This window comes from Benincasa hispida, chromosome 1 (assembly GCF_009727055.1).
Source record: "Benincasa hispida cultivar B227 chromosome 1, ASM972705v1, whole genome shotgun sequence".
Classification (NCBI taxonomy): domain Eukaryota; kingdom Viridiplantae; phylum Streptophyta; class Magnoliopsida; order Cucurbitales; family Cucurbitaceae; genus Benincasa; species Benincasa hispida.
The window spans coordinates 11,932,198-11,949,449 of NC_052349.1; positions in this window are offsets into that span (position 1 = coordinate 11,932,198).

The window sequence follows — 17,252 nt, forward strand, 5'->3', positions numbered from 1 at the left end:
TTGAGGACAACCATTGTTTAAATTTTGGGGTGTGATAACGGGCAGAAATGTACGTTATTACAGTGCTAAGTTATTAAACAATGCAGGTTTGCATTGATAAAATATATATGATTGCGTCCAAAAAGCATTAAGTTTATAACTTTGCGATCGCATGCGTTCATCGCATAAACACAACTAACTTTTGTATTTTTGTGCAAAATATGCGTTGACGCAAAATGTGAAATGTGATCATAAGAAATCAACGGTCAAACGCAGCATTACCGCAAGGCTTTGTGGTGATTTGTACTCGTAAACATCTATTCAAGAAGGATTGTCGCATAGAGTCGGCGCATCTGGATGAAAAGCATAATTAATCATGATGGGATAGAAAGCTGATGACGGTCGAGTCCGAATTAAGTTGACAAGCTGCTAACGATCTACTGTAGCAAGTACACTCAGCTTTTCGGTGACAAATATTCGGTGCATCAGACAGAGAATTAAAGCCATCCCATCAGTGCAATCATAAAAGAGAAGACGCCTTTCACCCCAAAGCTCTATAAATACCGAAGGCAACCTTCAGAAAAAGAGTTCGAATAGTTAGAGAATTTTCCCTTAGATAGAATAGCCTTGTTCTTAGTTTTTCTTTTATTTTAAGGCGGAAGCGAGAGAAGCGAGATTGTGCCAAGAGATCGTTCCGGTGAACTTGGAAGAGTGCTGGAAGCATCGAGATCAGAGAGAGGGCCAGCTCCTGCAGAAGCAGGAATATCTTTTGAACAGAATAGAGTTGACAGTGTAAAAGCCTTGGGAAGCAAGAGATTGCTACCAGGCTCTGTATCCTTATCTTCTATTGTCATTTTGTACTTAACTCATCTATAGAAATGGAATTTACTTCTTTATATCTGTTCACCCTCTGTTTATTACACATAAGTAACTAAATCTATCGAATGGGTTGAGAAGCACTTAGCTAGCATAATTGGGGATCTTCACTCTATACGATTATCTTGTATTATGTATGCATCATTCATCCATTAGAGATACTCATCGGGTGGGGGGAGTAGTCTAAGGACAGAATCTAGGCTTGGAAAAGTCAGGTTAGAATCTAGGCTCGGGAGAGTTAAATTAGAACGCATAATCAAGAGATAAGAGCTTAGGAATAAGCATTGTTTGCTATTGATGCATCGCATGCATCCTGGAGATAGGATATGATTGTGTGCAGTCACCTTGTCTTTGTGTGCATCTTGCATCATCGCATAGGAAAAGAGTAGAGAGTTAGGAATAAGCTCTATGGACATTATTGCATTCAACACATGCGTCCTAGAACTAGGAGCACCGTATTTGCAATGAAAAATGATTTGTTGTCGCATGAGTGTAGCATAATCGCATAGTTTAACGCATTCTCGAGAAACGCTAGCTCTCAACCCATTCTTCCGCATACTCAGTGTATCTACCACATAATCAAACTTTTCTCAAATCCGCCGCATACATTTATTTTATACCGCAAACAACAACCCAAACAACTATTTGATTATTTGGTTACTGCAAAGTCATCTTAGAAATTATCACCGCATATTGTTTTCCCTAGTCCCTAATTCGACCCTGGACTTACCAGGAAACTCAATGGGGTTTATACTTGGATTCCGCTGAGAAAACTTGTTGCTCAACGCATTTCCATCACCGCATTTCATTCCATAATTTCATCACATAAAATAACGCATCAGCAACATAATATTTTGATGCGTCCACCCATTACGATGAACAATTCAACTGATAAGGAACTTGCGTGAATTCTGGACAAACGTACACACCATATTGGAAGACTAAGATGAGAACTGACATAGTTCTTGGTGAAATGGAAAGACCTCCCTGACGAAGAAATCAATTGGGAGCGCACAGAAGACCTGAAGAATGTTACTCCAGTGTACACTAAGTTCGAGCAGAGTCGGTTGACGGGGACGTTAACCAATTAATTGGGGGAGAATGTCACATTCATGCTTCTTCAGGGCCCGTTGCCTATGGCCGCATGCCCAATCCAACCCCTTTTTATCATGCTTTCATGTTATGTATTTCATTAGTTAAGTTAGTTTGCTTTCCTTGTACTTTTTGTTGTAAGTGACTGATTGCCCTTTTGCATATACAAAGGTGTCAGTTGGCTTTTTGTTCAGAATGCACTATATGGGGATAAGACTAACCATCACTTCCCTATACTCGGAGTGGTATACTATAAAGCCATTGTTGTTGATTATTACTTTCTAGCCTACTACAATCTTTCTCTTCTCTATTCATACATTCAAACGTTTGCGAAAACCTTTTCTCTAAACCCGTTTCTAAAACCATTTTCTCTAAAACGGGGTAAGGTTGCAAAAGGCACCCCGTGTGCCATCAGCGTCCCATATTCAAATTGGCTGACTTGTTTGTGAATGGAAACAAGTACCGCACAATCGCTAAGTGAAGCTTCTAAAAATGTGATTGTGACACAACGCGTCCTCACGCTTCCACTGGCGATTCGGTCCCTATACATATAACAATAAGACAATGCTGTATTTTTCTCCGAACCTCTTGAAATATGCACAAGGGTTTGCATTAAGTCCGTTGTATCCAAGGCTCATGATGAAGGAATTAAATCTCATGTACCAACATGTCAGCGCCTGTTTGAGACCATACAAAGATTTTGTTTAACATACAAACCAAGTTCTCTTTTCCTTTTACTAACCTTCTGGTTGAAGCATATAAATTTCTTCATCAAGATCTCCACGGAGAAATTGTAAAGCCCGAACCCTATTTACCCTACATTCCTACTTCAATATGTAAATTAATATGCTGAGTAAGTTTAAATATAAGTTAATGTTATATTTGAAGGATCCCAAATTGAAGGAAACCGTGAGCAGAAGATAGAACGTCCCAAATCTATTTTTCATTGAATGTAAATTTTACAGTAAAACAAGAACAAGATATGCATTTACATAAATTATAGCATGCTATAAAAATAGGTTTTAGAAACCTTACATTTGAAGACTTTTCTTCAAGAATCCCTCGAACAGCACACGAACGTCTTGAAGATTCTCTTCAAGAAAACTTCGATTAGGAGCACGAACACTGCCACAAAGGCTTCCTTGGTATTCTCACGTAGAGAACCCAGAAGTGGTGGGCTCTGGCTATTTTGGATTGAGGGAATTTTTGTGGAGAGAAAGATTTGAAATTGTTCATCAACAACTCAAACTCATACACACACACAAACACAATATATATATACATATACATATATATATACATATACATACATACATACATACATACATACATATATATATACATATATGTTATATTTCTATAGAATTAATATTTTGTCACATACAATATGACCTATAATTTCTTTTCTCTCTTTTATAGCATTTAATATAAACACATCTATATTAAATTTAACAATTATGAATCCAATTCATATTAATAATATTTGAATCATATTCAAATATTTATTTCCTCTCACTAAAGCTATAATGTATTAAATACATTTTAATAATTATATCACATATAATTAAAAATAACTTAATTATATCATATATAATTAAATCTCTCTACTAATTTTAACAATTCAAATTAATCCAAAAATCGATTCTAAATTAATCATATTGAGCTACCAAGGGGACCTCATGGACCTGTAGCTTGAAGCTCCAACGGTACATGAATAATTAATTAAACTTCTTAATTAAATTACTCACCATCCATTAACTGTCGGGAACTCCATTAAAGACCAACAGTTGCATTCTTCACACTACAAATATATTTCTATGTTCACTAGATATGACCAATCAACAGTACGATGATCCTTCATAAATTACTCGTAAGTACAGCTAGTCCAAAATTACCGTTTTGCCTCTATAGTTACATCTAACTCCTTAAGTACCACTAATCCCTCTAATGAACAATAGATCATAGTCTAACTATGAATAAACCCCTCTCAGGTCAGGAGAGGGTGTGGCGCCATATTGTTTAAGCCCCAGAATTAATCCTTAAGGGAGCAATTTATATACTTACCCCGACCATGAGGAAGGAGTGGATTCCTACTTGTGTAGTTGTGTTCCCAACTCCTCAATCAGACGAAACCCCAAAATGGTAGGCTTGTTGAATCGGTGATCTGGCCACTCTCACCCATAAAAATCAAAGGATCGCCATCATAAGGTGTTCACAACTCACTCAGGATTCAGGTCATGTTACCTATGGTCATCCTAGTGAAATGTAAGTCTCTATTATGAACAACGTTATATAATGAGACTAAACATTTCGTGGTTCAGTCTTATACAAACTCCTTTGTATAGAATATCCCCACTCACATGTCTATACATGAATGATCAGTATCAAATCATCTATAGCACTTTATAACAATTGTAACACCTACAAAGCGAGTCATACTCATAGTATCACCAAGATAAAATACCCAGCCTTATCCATCTACTACAGACCATTTAGGTTATCATGTAAACTTCACTTGTATGTCTCTACATACATGTTTAAGTTACAAGATAACCTTGGATGTTAGTTTATTGGTTTGTGGTTAATGTAACAAAAAAAGGAATAAAATATCATATATTTTATTAAATAAACAATGAGTTTGTTCAATACATTTACAAACTATAGGACCCTACAAGATTTAGGGCATCAACCCCAATAATATTTTAGGGAAAAGGTTGAAAAGTAAGAAGAGTAAAGGAAGGAATTCTAAGTGTTGATGTGAGTGGCCTCGGGTAGCTTTGAGGTTGGCCTTAGCAAATTAATTTGGCTAAGTATGAAACTAGGCGTGGATGCCATGATGCGTTGGTGTGAGGATTTGGTGGGAGATGACCTTGTCATTTGGAAGTTAGGCGAGCGCCTAGAGGAGCTAGTTTTATTGGCTAAGTCTAGAAGTCAAGTGTAGCCTTGCGATAAAGCTTGTGAAACATGGGCGCATGAAGCATGGGGTGTGCGATAGCCAAAGATTGTAAAGGTTATGTGAGGCTAAGTGTTGAGGGATTTCCATGCACTAGCAAGGAGCATGCGATGATCAAGGACTTGAGAGGTTAGTAAGTTAGTGGTTTGTATGCGGCAAGGATTGAGTTAGTGGTTATATGCGACAAGGCAAGGTCTTGGGCGATGAGCATGATGAGACGATGGCATGATGATAGGCGAGTGTGGAAATCAAATGGGAGCCATGCGTTGATCATGGCATGCGCCAACCAAGCTCATCTTTGAGGTTAGTAGGTGTTGAGGTGCATGGCGGGTTGTACATGTGTTTAGGTATGCACTGATGGCATTGGTGCAAGACATGTGAGGCATGCGATGCACGGTGAGGTATGCGTTGAGGCTACCATGCACCTAGTTAGTAGTGCGATGAGATTGAGTCTCATTGACAATGGCCTTACGTTGATGACCAAAGGAAGGCAATTAGCTTAATCACAGGTTAAGGTGGCCAGCTATCATGTTCAGAGGAGTTAATCCTACTTGAGGGATGAGGTGGCAGCTTAATAAGTAAGGTTAGCATGCAGATTGTAGTATAAAAAGGAAGATTGACTTCAAAAGCATGGTTTGAGTAATCTACTTGTGCTATTGCAGTGATTCCAAAGGCATCTAAGAGCTTGGTGAGTCTAATTGATGAAGTAGGGTTGTTGGAATGAAACTCCAAAGTAATCGAGCTGGAAACTGGAGAACTTGTAAGAAGAATGAGCTCTCGGGTGAATTTAGGCCAATGATAAACATTTGAAGTTCTAGCCAAACCACAAGGAAATCTGAGCTTAAATTTTGAACAAGTTTATAGAAGAAAAGTTTCTAAGAAAAGGCCTGTATAATAAGTTATTCGAATTATAAGTTGAATTTGGGAATTTTTGAACAAGTAGGCAGCTGCTTGAGATGAACAAGTAGATAGCTCAAGGTTGATGCACCGGTAGGGACAAGGCTGAGCATCACTATGCGTTGGGCTAAGAGGGTGTGAGGTGAAGACTTGGATGCATAGGGGGTAGCATGGGCATTCATGTGCTACTGAAGGGGCGCCTAGGACATGTGATGGTGAGGTGTGTTGGTTGCGTAACAAAGACTTGAATTTCAAGAAAATTACCAAGTGTTGAACACATAGCAAGGTATATGTTGGTATGAAAATATTTTATGGTAGGCTGAATGTAAGCTCAATTAGGGAAGTTAACCCCACCAGAAGACCATTGCTAGTAGATAAAGCAAGTTGTTATGTCTACAGGTTTGACACCAATAGGAGAAGCTTATCAACCCTGTGGGGATTGCCCAGAGCCGTGAGTGAAATGTATTCTAATGTTTTAATAAATACATGTTTTACTCGAAAGTTATTCTCATTCTAGCTTATTTCAAAGTAAGTTTTCCAAGAAAATCAAGTTTAGAAGAATTATTAATGCATGATAGTTCTTTTAAAAGGAAATTGTTAATGCATGATTAAAACATTGAGGTAATTAGTTACATAAAGCATGCGTCAGAAACTATGTTTGAATGATTATGATTATTTTAGCCATGATCATGATATTATATTTTCAAAAATACATGTTTCAATAAATAAGTTCAATGTTAATTAATTTAAGCTCGATACTGAAGGACTTGAGAAGGTATCTAAGCTGTAGTACCTAAGGTATGATGGTACTTAGCTATTACCATGAGCTCATAGGTAGATTCAACATTGGTTGTGTTACAATCACCCCACACCAATTAAGGTTTGACGTTGAGGGATTGAGCAAAAGGGTTCTTTGTCAACTAAGGATTAACTTAGTTGTGTTTTCAGATATGATATGATTAGAATTTTTATGTATGTGTTTGCTTGGCAAGTTTCAGAACTCAGCATTCAATGTTCTAGTTTTTAGATTGAAGCATGAGAACTATGTTTTTATGAAGTCATTCACTAGGCTAGTAGCTTACCCTGTTTTAAATGTTTTTCCTTTCTCAGGTAGCGCTTAACTCCCCATAATATAGCTCTACTGCTGCTCTGCCACTCAAAGACTCCAACTTGAAAAGACTAGGTGTTTGTTTTGTAAATGTATTGTACACATGTTTTGTTCATACAGGGACTAATTTAGCAAGTTGGGGCCTACAGGATCTTGTATGTACTTATGTCATGTATATGAATGGTTGCTATGAAACCTTGTTGATGTATGTCTGTTGATTTTTGGTTTCTCAGTAAATGTATGCATGTGTATCTAGGGTTTCTAGGATAGGTTAAGTAGGTTAGTACGCAGTAAGTGCCAACAAGAAGATTGGCAACTGCTGCTGTCACATCTTCTTTTCGGTTAAGAGGGTAATCTGGAAGAGGGTGTGATAGAAATGCAGTCTTAACATCTAACTACTCCAAGTGTAAGTCAAAGTAGCAAACATTGCTAGGACTATTCTAACAGTAGTAAGTCAAACTACTAAAGAAAAGATCTCATTGAAGTCAATACCTTCTTTTTTAGCATATCCTTTTATCACCAATCTTGCATGATTCTGCTCCACTTGGTCGTCATTGTTTCGTTTGATCTTATACACCCATTTGTTGTTGATGAGATTTCTCCCTTGTGGTAGTATTACAAGTTCCTAAGTTTTATTCTTATGAAGAGCTTCTATTTCTTCTTGCATTGCTGTCATCCACTGAGCAGCATCTGAACTAGGCATTGCCTCTTGGAAAGTTAATGGCTCTCCATACTCGGTTAGAAGATGATATGCAACATTACTTCTTGGAAAGTTAATGGCTCTCCAACCTGGTGACTTTGTTATCCGATCGGATCAGTGAATTTTCGGTACTTATGACTTAGTTGGTTCTTGAATCTCATGCAACGGTTTAGCTTCTGAAAAGTCCTCTATAGATTCTTTCTCCACACGTACTGTTGCAGTCTTTAAACTTTCATTTATAATACTATCATCTGCTATTTGTTTCTTATCTTCTATAAATATCACATCCCTATTGATGATAATTTTATGGGCAGTGGAATCCCAGGTGGTGCACCTTCACACCATCAACATACCCTGAGCTTTCATTTACAGTACTATCATCTGCCACTTATTTCTTATCTTCCATAAAGATCACATCCTATAGATGATAATTTTGTGGGCAGTGGGATCCCACTGACAATACACCTTCACACCATCAGGATACCCCAAGAATAAAAATCTCCTAGATTTTGGATCCAACTTTGTAGTTTCTTGGGAATTGTACATTACGTACACCGAAATTTTGAATATATGGAGGTTCGAATAATCAGTCGGCTTGTCAATTCACATCTACATTGGTGTATTCAACTTAATTGCAGTTGATGGAGCACGATTCCCTACATAACACCGGTATTCAATGTTTCTACCTAGAAAGTTTTCTCTAAACCTATAGCTCCCAACATTGTTCTCTTTAATAAGGTTTTGTTCATCCGCTCTGCCACTCCATTTTGCTGAGGAGTGTAAGTAGTAATGAACTGCCTTTTAATGCCTTTCTGATTGAAAAATTTTGCAAACTCGATGCTTGTATGTTCTCCTCCATTATCTGTTTGTAAACACTTAATCTTCTTACTAGATTGAAGTTCCACTTGCGCTTTGACTACTTTGAAGTTTGAACATACATCTACCTTCTTCTTGATGGGATACACCTAACACCTTATGGAGTAATCTTCTATAAAGGACACAAAGTACCTTGCTCCTTCTAGAGATGTAACTGGTTCTTGCCATATATCAGAATGAACCAATTCGAGAATCACTTTACTTCTAAAATTTGATTTGTTGAACTTTATTATGTGTTATTTACTTATAACACAATGCTCACAAAAGGGTATAAACACCTTAATGAGCCCTACGAGTAAATTATGCTTTGAAAGAACTTTTAATCCTTGTTTAGACATGTGTCCAAGTTTATGATGCCACATCATCGAGAGCTTTCAACTTGAACTATTTGAAGCAGCTGATGCTTTTCTTTCTTACAAGATTTCTCCCTCCAACATGTACAAGTTTGCATCCATCTTTCTTCACTTCATTAGTACAAGCACACTTTGAATGACCTTCATGATTCCTTTCTCAACCACAACTTTGCAATCAAGGTCATCAAGTTAACCTAATGAGAACAAGTTCTTTTTCAGGCCTTCTACATGTCACACTTGTTGAATCGTATGAATTGTATTATCATGGAACTTCAACTTGATAGTTCCAATACCGACAATCTTCAAGGCATGATCATTACAGCTTAACACATATCCTCTAAAGACAGGTTCATAATGATGGAACTCATTTTTTATGAGAGGTCATGTGATAAGTGGCTTTTGAGTCGAAGAACCATACATCAGCGATTCTTTTTCTGCCTTCCGTAGTTGTCAGTGCTTCACAAGATAAGACACCACCTTCATTTAAGGTGCTTGCTACATTTCTTTTAGGAATGGAATTTTTCTTGTTTAGACTCCAACAATCCTTCTCCAGATGTTCCTTCTTTCCATAATTGTAGCACTTCATGTTTTTCTTACTTCTTGATTTTGACCTTCCCCGATTTTGGCTCCCACTTGAGCCACGTTCCATTGATTTGCTTCTTGTCATTGCCAAGGCTTCTGCTTGTTCTGAACTTACCAATTTATCTTCTTTGTTCTTGCACTAATTTTCCTCTTCTAGGACAACAACCGCAATATCTTCAAAGCTTAGATAGTCGATGAGAACATTATTTGTCAAAGTAATGACAAGTTGATCATACAAATCATGAAGACTTTAAAGTAGAAGTTCAACACATTCATCTGGCTCTATTCTATAACCCAACAATGTGACTTGAGAAAATAGAATATTCAACGTGTTCATGTGCTTTGTCATTGATGTGGAATCTGATATCCAAGAGTATACAATTTCCTCTTAAGGAAAATCTTCTTGTAAAGTGATTTGGCCTCATATAATTTTTTGAGATGGTCCCAAATCTCCTTTGCAGTTTTCTTCTCCTTGGTGCTTGACAATACATTATTAGCTAATGCTAGATGAATGTTTGTCATAGCATTCCCATCCATCTCGTTCCATTATTATCATTTTTTATCCCCGTCGGTCTCTCATCGATAGCTGTAAGGCAATTATCTTTCTCAAGAAAACCTTCATCTTTAACTTCCACAATGAGAAATTAGTTCTATTAAACTTCTCAATCTCAAACTTTGTTGTCATTACTTCTATCACGAACTATAAATAAATCCTCGACCGTGCCTTTTAACTCAAGTGAAAAATATCTTACTTATTTTCTGATGTGGAGGATCCACCTATTAGTGACAACCACAGAGTATACTATAAGTAAATATTAACAACCAGAATTAAACCAAGTTTTTATACCACTTGTTACAAAATGGATTGTGACCGAATAGAGTAAGATCGCAACTAAAGTAGATTAAGAAGAATAATAATGATGAAGAAGAAGGGAGAGAATAACACACAGTAATTTTACATGCAAAACCCCTAAACAAATTAGTGTAAGAACCACGGGCAAGGATAGAAGAATTCCAACATAAAATAGGAGTTACAAATTTTCTTTCTTATAGAGGAACACCAAGCTCTCATCTAAGAAGAAACTCTCTCTATATTATCTCACTCACTTTTTGGAGACTTTAGAATAGTTTGGCAACCATGGGTCATCACCTATTTATAGCCCAAAGAAACTCAGCCATCAAGCAAATCCAATGGGTCTAAATTGTTCTTGATAGATGTGAAGGATCCAATAACTCCGATTATCCTAGAGAGATGTGAAAGATCTAATGGTCATGAATTGATCTTGGACAAAGTGTAAGATCCAATGGCCCTAAATTGTCTAAAAAATTTCTAGAATAATAAATAAGTTTCTTGAAAATTTTTCATAATTACCAAAACTCCTTACACCACAAACTCCACGACAAGACGGCTCTCCATCTACAGACTAAGGAACTCTATTACCCCAAATGCTTTCTTAATTGACCAGGAAAATAATAAGATAAAGATCAATGTCCTCAATATGAACATAGCAGCAACTATATATGATCTGTGTTGTCTTAAATATAGAATTCAATCTCTATTGTGAACTCTGTAAGATCTGTATGAGTTCAAGTTAACATTTGTAAAAAGTGTAATACGTGTGGATGACAATTTGAACCTCAAATTTTAGAAAAATAAGTACGTATCAATTATAGTAAGATTGTTGTATTTATCTAGGTTTAAGGTGAAATTTTATGAAATTGAGATTATAAATTGAGGAGGTTGAAAGTTTAGGGTGAGATAAAGAAAAAATACCAATTTATACCCCTAAATTTGAGTATTGTATCAAATTATCAATTTAAATCCTGAACTTTGGGGGTTATATCAATTTAAACCTCAAATTAATAATTGTATCAATTTAAACACTAAACTATTATAACTATATCAATTTAAATCTTAAACTTTCATAATTGTATCAAGTTAAACCCTCCATTATGTTTTATTTGGATACATTTATGAAAATTCAGTGTAGTGTTTAAATTGATACACCTAAGAAATATCAGAATTTAAATTGATACAATTATTGGTTTGAAGTTTAAATGGATACAACTCCAAAAGTTCATGGTTTAAATTGATATAAATTGATATAATTCTTAATTTATGGTTTAAATTTATACAACTTTTAAAATTTAGGGATACAAATGATATTTTTTTGTGGGATAAATATGGAATTTTTTTCTCCAAAAATATAAATCTGAATCGGAGATTCTGAATACACATACCTCGCCGCCGCAACCTGACTTATTTGTCTCTTTCTTGTGACATTTTTTTGCAATCCAAAGCTATTTCTTCAATCCTCCTCCTTCTCCGACATTCGTTGACTAGAAACCCCTAATTCAGCTGCCGATCAAAACCACCGTCCTCCGTCTCCATTCCGTTTCAACATCCATATTTAGGTCAAAATTAAAAATAAATTTTAAAAAAAAAAAAGAAACATTTTTAGAATTACGCCACATTATTTGACGATTCTACTGGGAAAATTTCACGAAATGACCCGAAACCCAAAAACTTTTCTACCAATGACCTCTTCTTAAAAAAATTTCTACCACTGACCTTTTCCTCATGCGAAATTTCAAAATTACCCCCAGTTTTTAAAAAGTCTTCAGACTGCACGGTGAACGCGTCTCTACGAATACTTTAAGCGATCGAATAGATGTTACTAAGCGATCGAATAGATGTTACTAAGCGATCGGAGAGATATTACTAAGCGATCGGATAGATATTACTAAGCGATCGGATAGATATTACTAAGTGATCGGAGAGATATTATTAAGCGATCAGATAGATATTACTAAGTGATCAGAGAGATATTACTAAGCGATCAATTACTAAATGTTACGCGATCGTTTAAATATTTATTATATGATCGTTTGGCTAACTGTTACGCTATCATTTAGTTTTTGTTATATGATTATTTAGGTTTGTTATGTGATCCTGTAGAGAATACTAAGCGATCGTTTAGCTATCCATTATACAATCGTTGAGATATTTATTATGCGATCGTATAGTTTTTGTTAAACAATCGTTTAGAGAATACTAAGCGTTCGTTTAGCTAACTGTTACGTGATCGTTTAGATATCCATTATGCAATCTTTGGCTAATACTAAGCAATTGTTTAGGTTTTGTTATGCGATCATTTAGATAATACTAAGCGATCGTTTAGCTAACTATTACGTGGTCGTTTAAATATCCATTACGCGATCATGTAGTAATTTATAAAGCGATCATTTGGCTAATACTAAGCGATCGTTTAGGTTTTGTTATGCAATCATTTAGATAATACTAAGCGATCGTTTAGCTAACTGTTACGCAATCGTTTAGTTTTCGTTTAATAAATTTGTGCTAAATTTGTAGAATATAATTGGTGTTGTACATTTGACTAAGCGATCGTTTAAATAAATTTGTGCTAAAATTACATATTGTATAGTATAATTGGTGTTGTGCAGAATATAATTGGTGCTAAAATTACATATTGTATAGTGTAAATTTGTACAGTATAATTGGTGCTAAAATTACATATTGTATAGTAATTAGTGTTGTATAGAAAAATCGAAGCGAAAGCTAAAATTACATATTGTTTAGTCTAGATGGGTCAGTGCCAGATGTTATCAATGTTTGTCTTTTCTTATTATGTCCTGTCTGACTACATCGTGTACACTTGTGTATTTTTTGTGGCTCCTCTCCAATTGAAGGTATCCTGACGGTTTGAGTCGACCTACACTTACTACCTTTTGCGGCGGTATAAATGGTTCAAAATCTCTAACCCATTCATGACTGTGTCCGACTAGGAAGATTGGTTTGTCATAAGCAGCAAGCAAACACTCAACTGTAAACCATTTAAAACATAACTGTTTGAACATTAATGTTTCTCACGTCTCCTATTGAAGCCTTCAAATGAGTCATGAACCAAGTCCATGATGCATCGTTCTCACCATTTACAATACTAAAGGCGATAGGATATATGTTGTTATTTCCATCAATGCATGTTGCTATTAACAATATATCTTTGTATTTCTCATGCAAATGGGTCCCATCAATAATGATTACTGGGGGATGCAGTTTAGAAAACCCCTGATACACGGACCAAGTGCCATGAAGACGTATTTAAAGTATTGTCCATCTTCTACTTCAACCTCAAATATGGTACCTGGATTTGTAAGCTTAAGTGCCTCACCGTATGCCCTAACAACAACATATGATCCTTCTGGCGACCCTCGTGCATACACCAATCCATACTCTCTAGGGTGGTAGGTTCGGCCAACTTCTTCATATTTGGACTTTATTAAGTGTCCAATAACCCAACTTTTTGCTTGTCGATGATTACCAGTTCTCATTTCAAGAGAACATGTATGTTCGCTGGGATATTTGATCACTCTGAAGGAATCACTTTCTTTCATTTTTTTGTCACGGACCCTCCACTTGCATTCCTCCACCGAACACCGGATAGTTAGCAAGCTCTTCGTTGACTTTTTTACGTGAGTCAAAGTTCTTTCTTATTGAAAACATCAATAATTTAATTGACAAGTCATATTTCGAAAAGAAAATTTGACCGACCTTTATATCCTCGTCATTCAGGGTATATCAACAAATGGTTCGATTGGAACAATTGAATGCATTAGCACCGAAGGCATCACAACCAGTGGAATGGGAGCAGGTGGGGTTGGAACATGGATGTAGGTGTTGAAGAAGTTTGTCCATATCCATGTTCAGTATTGAATATTGAAGTATATCTGGGTTCACTGTTCCGACTAAACCAAGTTTCACTTCGGTCATCCCTCAAGTTATTGTTGGGGTTGATGCCCTAAAGTCTCGTGTCCTGTAGTTTGTAAATAGTTTGTACGAACGTTTTTTATGTATAATATATGATATTTTACTTCACTTCTTGATTTTGCTCAATTAAATGTTTTATTTGCTTTACCACAAACCAATAAACCTAAAATCTATAGTTATCTATATGTAACTTAAGCACGTATGTGGTGACATACAAGTGGATCATGTCTTAAGTGATAACCAAGATGGTCTGTAGTATATGGATATAGGAGGGAAACCTTATCCTAGTAACGCTACGGATGCGGCCCGTTTTGTGGAATGGTCACAAATGTTGTGACTTGTCACAGATGGTCTGATCCTGATCATTCGTGTATAGGACATGCGATCGGGGGCGTCCTATACAAAGAGTCTGTATAAAACCTGACCACGAAGTGTTAACGTCTCGTTATTTAACACCATTCATGATAAAGACTTCACTTCACTAGGATAACCATAGGTAACATGACCTCAATCCTAAGTAAGTTGGGAACTTCTGCCATTGAAGGCGGTCCTTTGATTTGCATGGGTGCGAGTGGCCAGGTCACCGACTCAAACCTACCACTTTAGGGATTCGTCTGATTTGGGAGCTGGGAATTCAACTATACAAGATGGAATTCGTTCTTTCCCCGAAGCATGGGTAAGTAGATAAATAGCTCTCTTAAGGGCTTATTCCTGAGCTTGAACAATGTGGCGCCACATACCTTCTCTTGGCCCAAGAGGTATTCACACATAGTTGGACTATGTTGTATTATTCATTAAAAGAATCAGTGGTACTTAAAAATTGAGATGTAACTACAGGCGCAAAACGATAAATTGGCCCAGTTGTACTTACGAGCATCTATGAAGGGTCATCGTACTCATGATTGATTATATCCAATGGACACAGAAATATATTTGTGGTAAGAAGAGTTCAGTTGTCGGTCTTTAGTGGAATGTCTGGCAATTAATGAATGGTGGATCTTGTGGCTAAAGAGTTTAGTCAGCTATTCACGTACCGTTGGAGCTTCGAGCCATAGGTCCATAAGGCCCCTTGGTAGCTTGGACAAAGTCGAGAATCAGTTTTTGGGCAGCTTGAAATGTTCAAATTGACAAGAGAGAGTTCGATTATATATGATATAATTGAACTGGTTAATTATATATAATATAATTGACTAAATGTATGAGATACATTATTTTGAAGAAAATTAGATATAAATATGATTTATATCAAGTAGAGGAGAAATTAATATAGTAGATATATGATATCAAACTATAGGTTAAGAATATAATTTGATTATATTAATTAATTAATTAATTAGGCGGTTATGTGATAATTGGCCGAGAATTCTTCGGAATCGTGTGAAAGTAGGAAGATCGAATTTGGTTCTTGTAACTGAAGAATAAAATGAAAATTGTTTTTTCATTTTGTAAAAAAAAAAAAAAAAAAAAAAAGTTCAAAAATGCAGTCACAGTGGGAAAACTTCACGATCGCTTAGCGTTGAGAGCCTATACGATAGTGCCCATCGTCCTAAACGATCGCACACCCACGCACTAAACAATCACACGCAATTTCTAAACGATCACTTACCTCTTCTAAACAATAGCTTAGCGCACTAAGCAGACCTAAACGATCGTTTAACATTTGCTAGATGATCGCCTAGTAAAACCTACACGATCGTGTACCTTTTCCTAAACGACAAGCACCCGACTATACGATAATCATCTACCATCTCCCACTTGCTTGTTCGTACTACACGATTGTCCTTTCCTTCTCCCTCTACCAATTCCATGAAAGTCCACTCTTTGGATTCTCACTCTGAGAATACCGAGGCCTTCGAGTGGTGGTGTCGTCCTCGGTTGCTACTTGTTCGTGCGCTGCCGTTCGTGTAGACGAACGTGGTGCTATTAGTCGATTGTTTGTTGGGCGATAAAGAGTGTAGAGGAGTCACTTCCGCTGGACTAAGTTTGAGTGAAGATTGTCTTCAACTTGTACGTTTACTCAATCCTTTTGTATTTTAATTGTTTTAGCATGCCTATAATTAGTGTTACAATGCATATTTGTTTGTTAGAATGTGTATGTGGTAATTCGGTCACAATGAAATCGAAAATATCCGAACCGGCTTATGGATACTCTTGTTTAAGAGTTCCTTCAGTGACATGGCTCAATATGATCATCAATTGAAGACATAGTATGAATTGATTGGGTTGATCAGTTGGATTGCGATGTTGGTGTACTCCATGACTGTTAGCAAGTGTAACTGATACAAATAATGGCATCCGGGATGCTTCCCTGCCTTCTAAAAAGAAGCTAAGATCTTCATCGTCGACTATGTCAATTTGGGGAGCTGGGACCAACATATTGTAGCCACATTTGATGTGTATATCAAACATATCTAGATCGATATTCAATCGTTGGTACATCATACTCACTAATTCACTGACTATTATATCATTTCTGACTTTCAGGCCTTTCGTATGACTACCAACATAATTTCTTTCAGACTCATCCCAATCGCCACCAAATCATACAAAGATGCGAAGTAGCGTCATTGATCTACAATAGGATAAACAAATCATTGATAAGTGAACGATCGTTTATAACTACTATATGATCGTGTATAAATTACTACATGATCGTGTATAAATTACTACACGATCGTGTATAATTTACTACACGATCGTTTAGTAATATATGCTATGAGTATAATTATACACGATCGTTTAATAATATATGCAATGAGTATAATTTATTACATGTATAATTTACTACACGATCTTTTATAATTCATTACACAATCGTGTATAATTTACTAAACGATCGTGTTATAATTTATGAATGATCATGTAGTAATTTATAAATGATCGCATAGTAAACGATTCCTTAAAAATACTCATTGCATATATTATAAACGACTAAATGATCGTTTATAATTTACTACACGATCATTTAGTAAATTATAAACGATCGCATAGTTAACGATTCCTTAAGAATACTCATTCCATATATTACTAAACGATCGTTTATAATT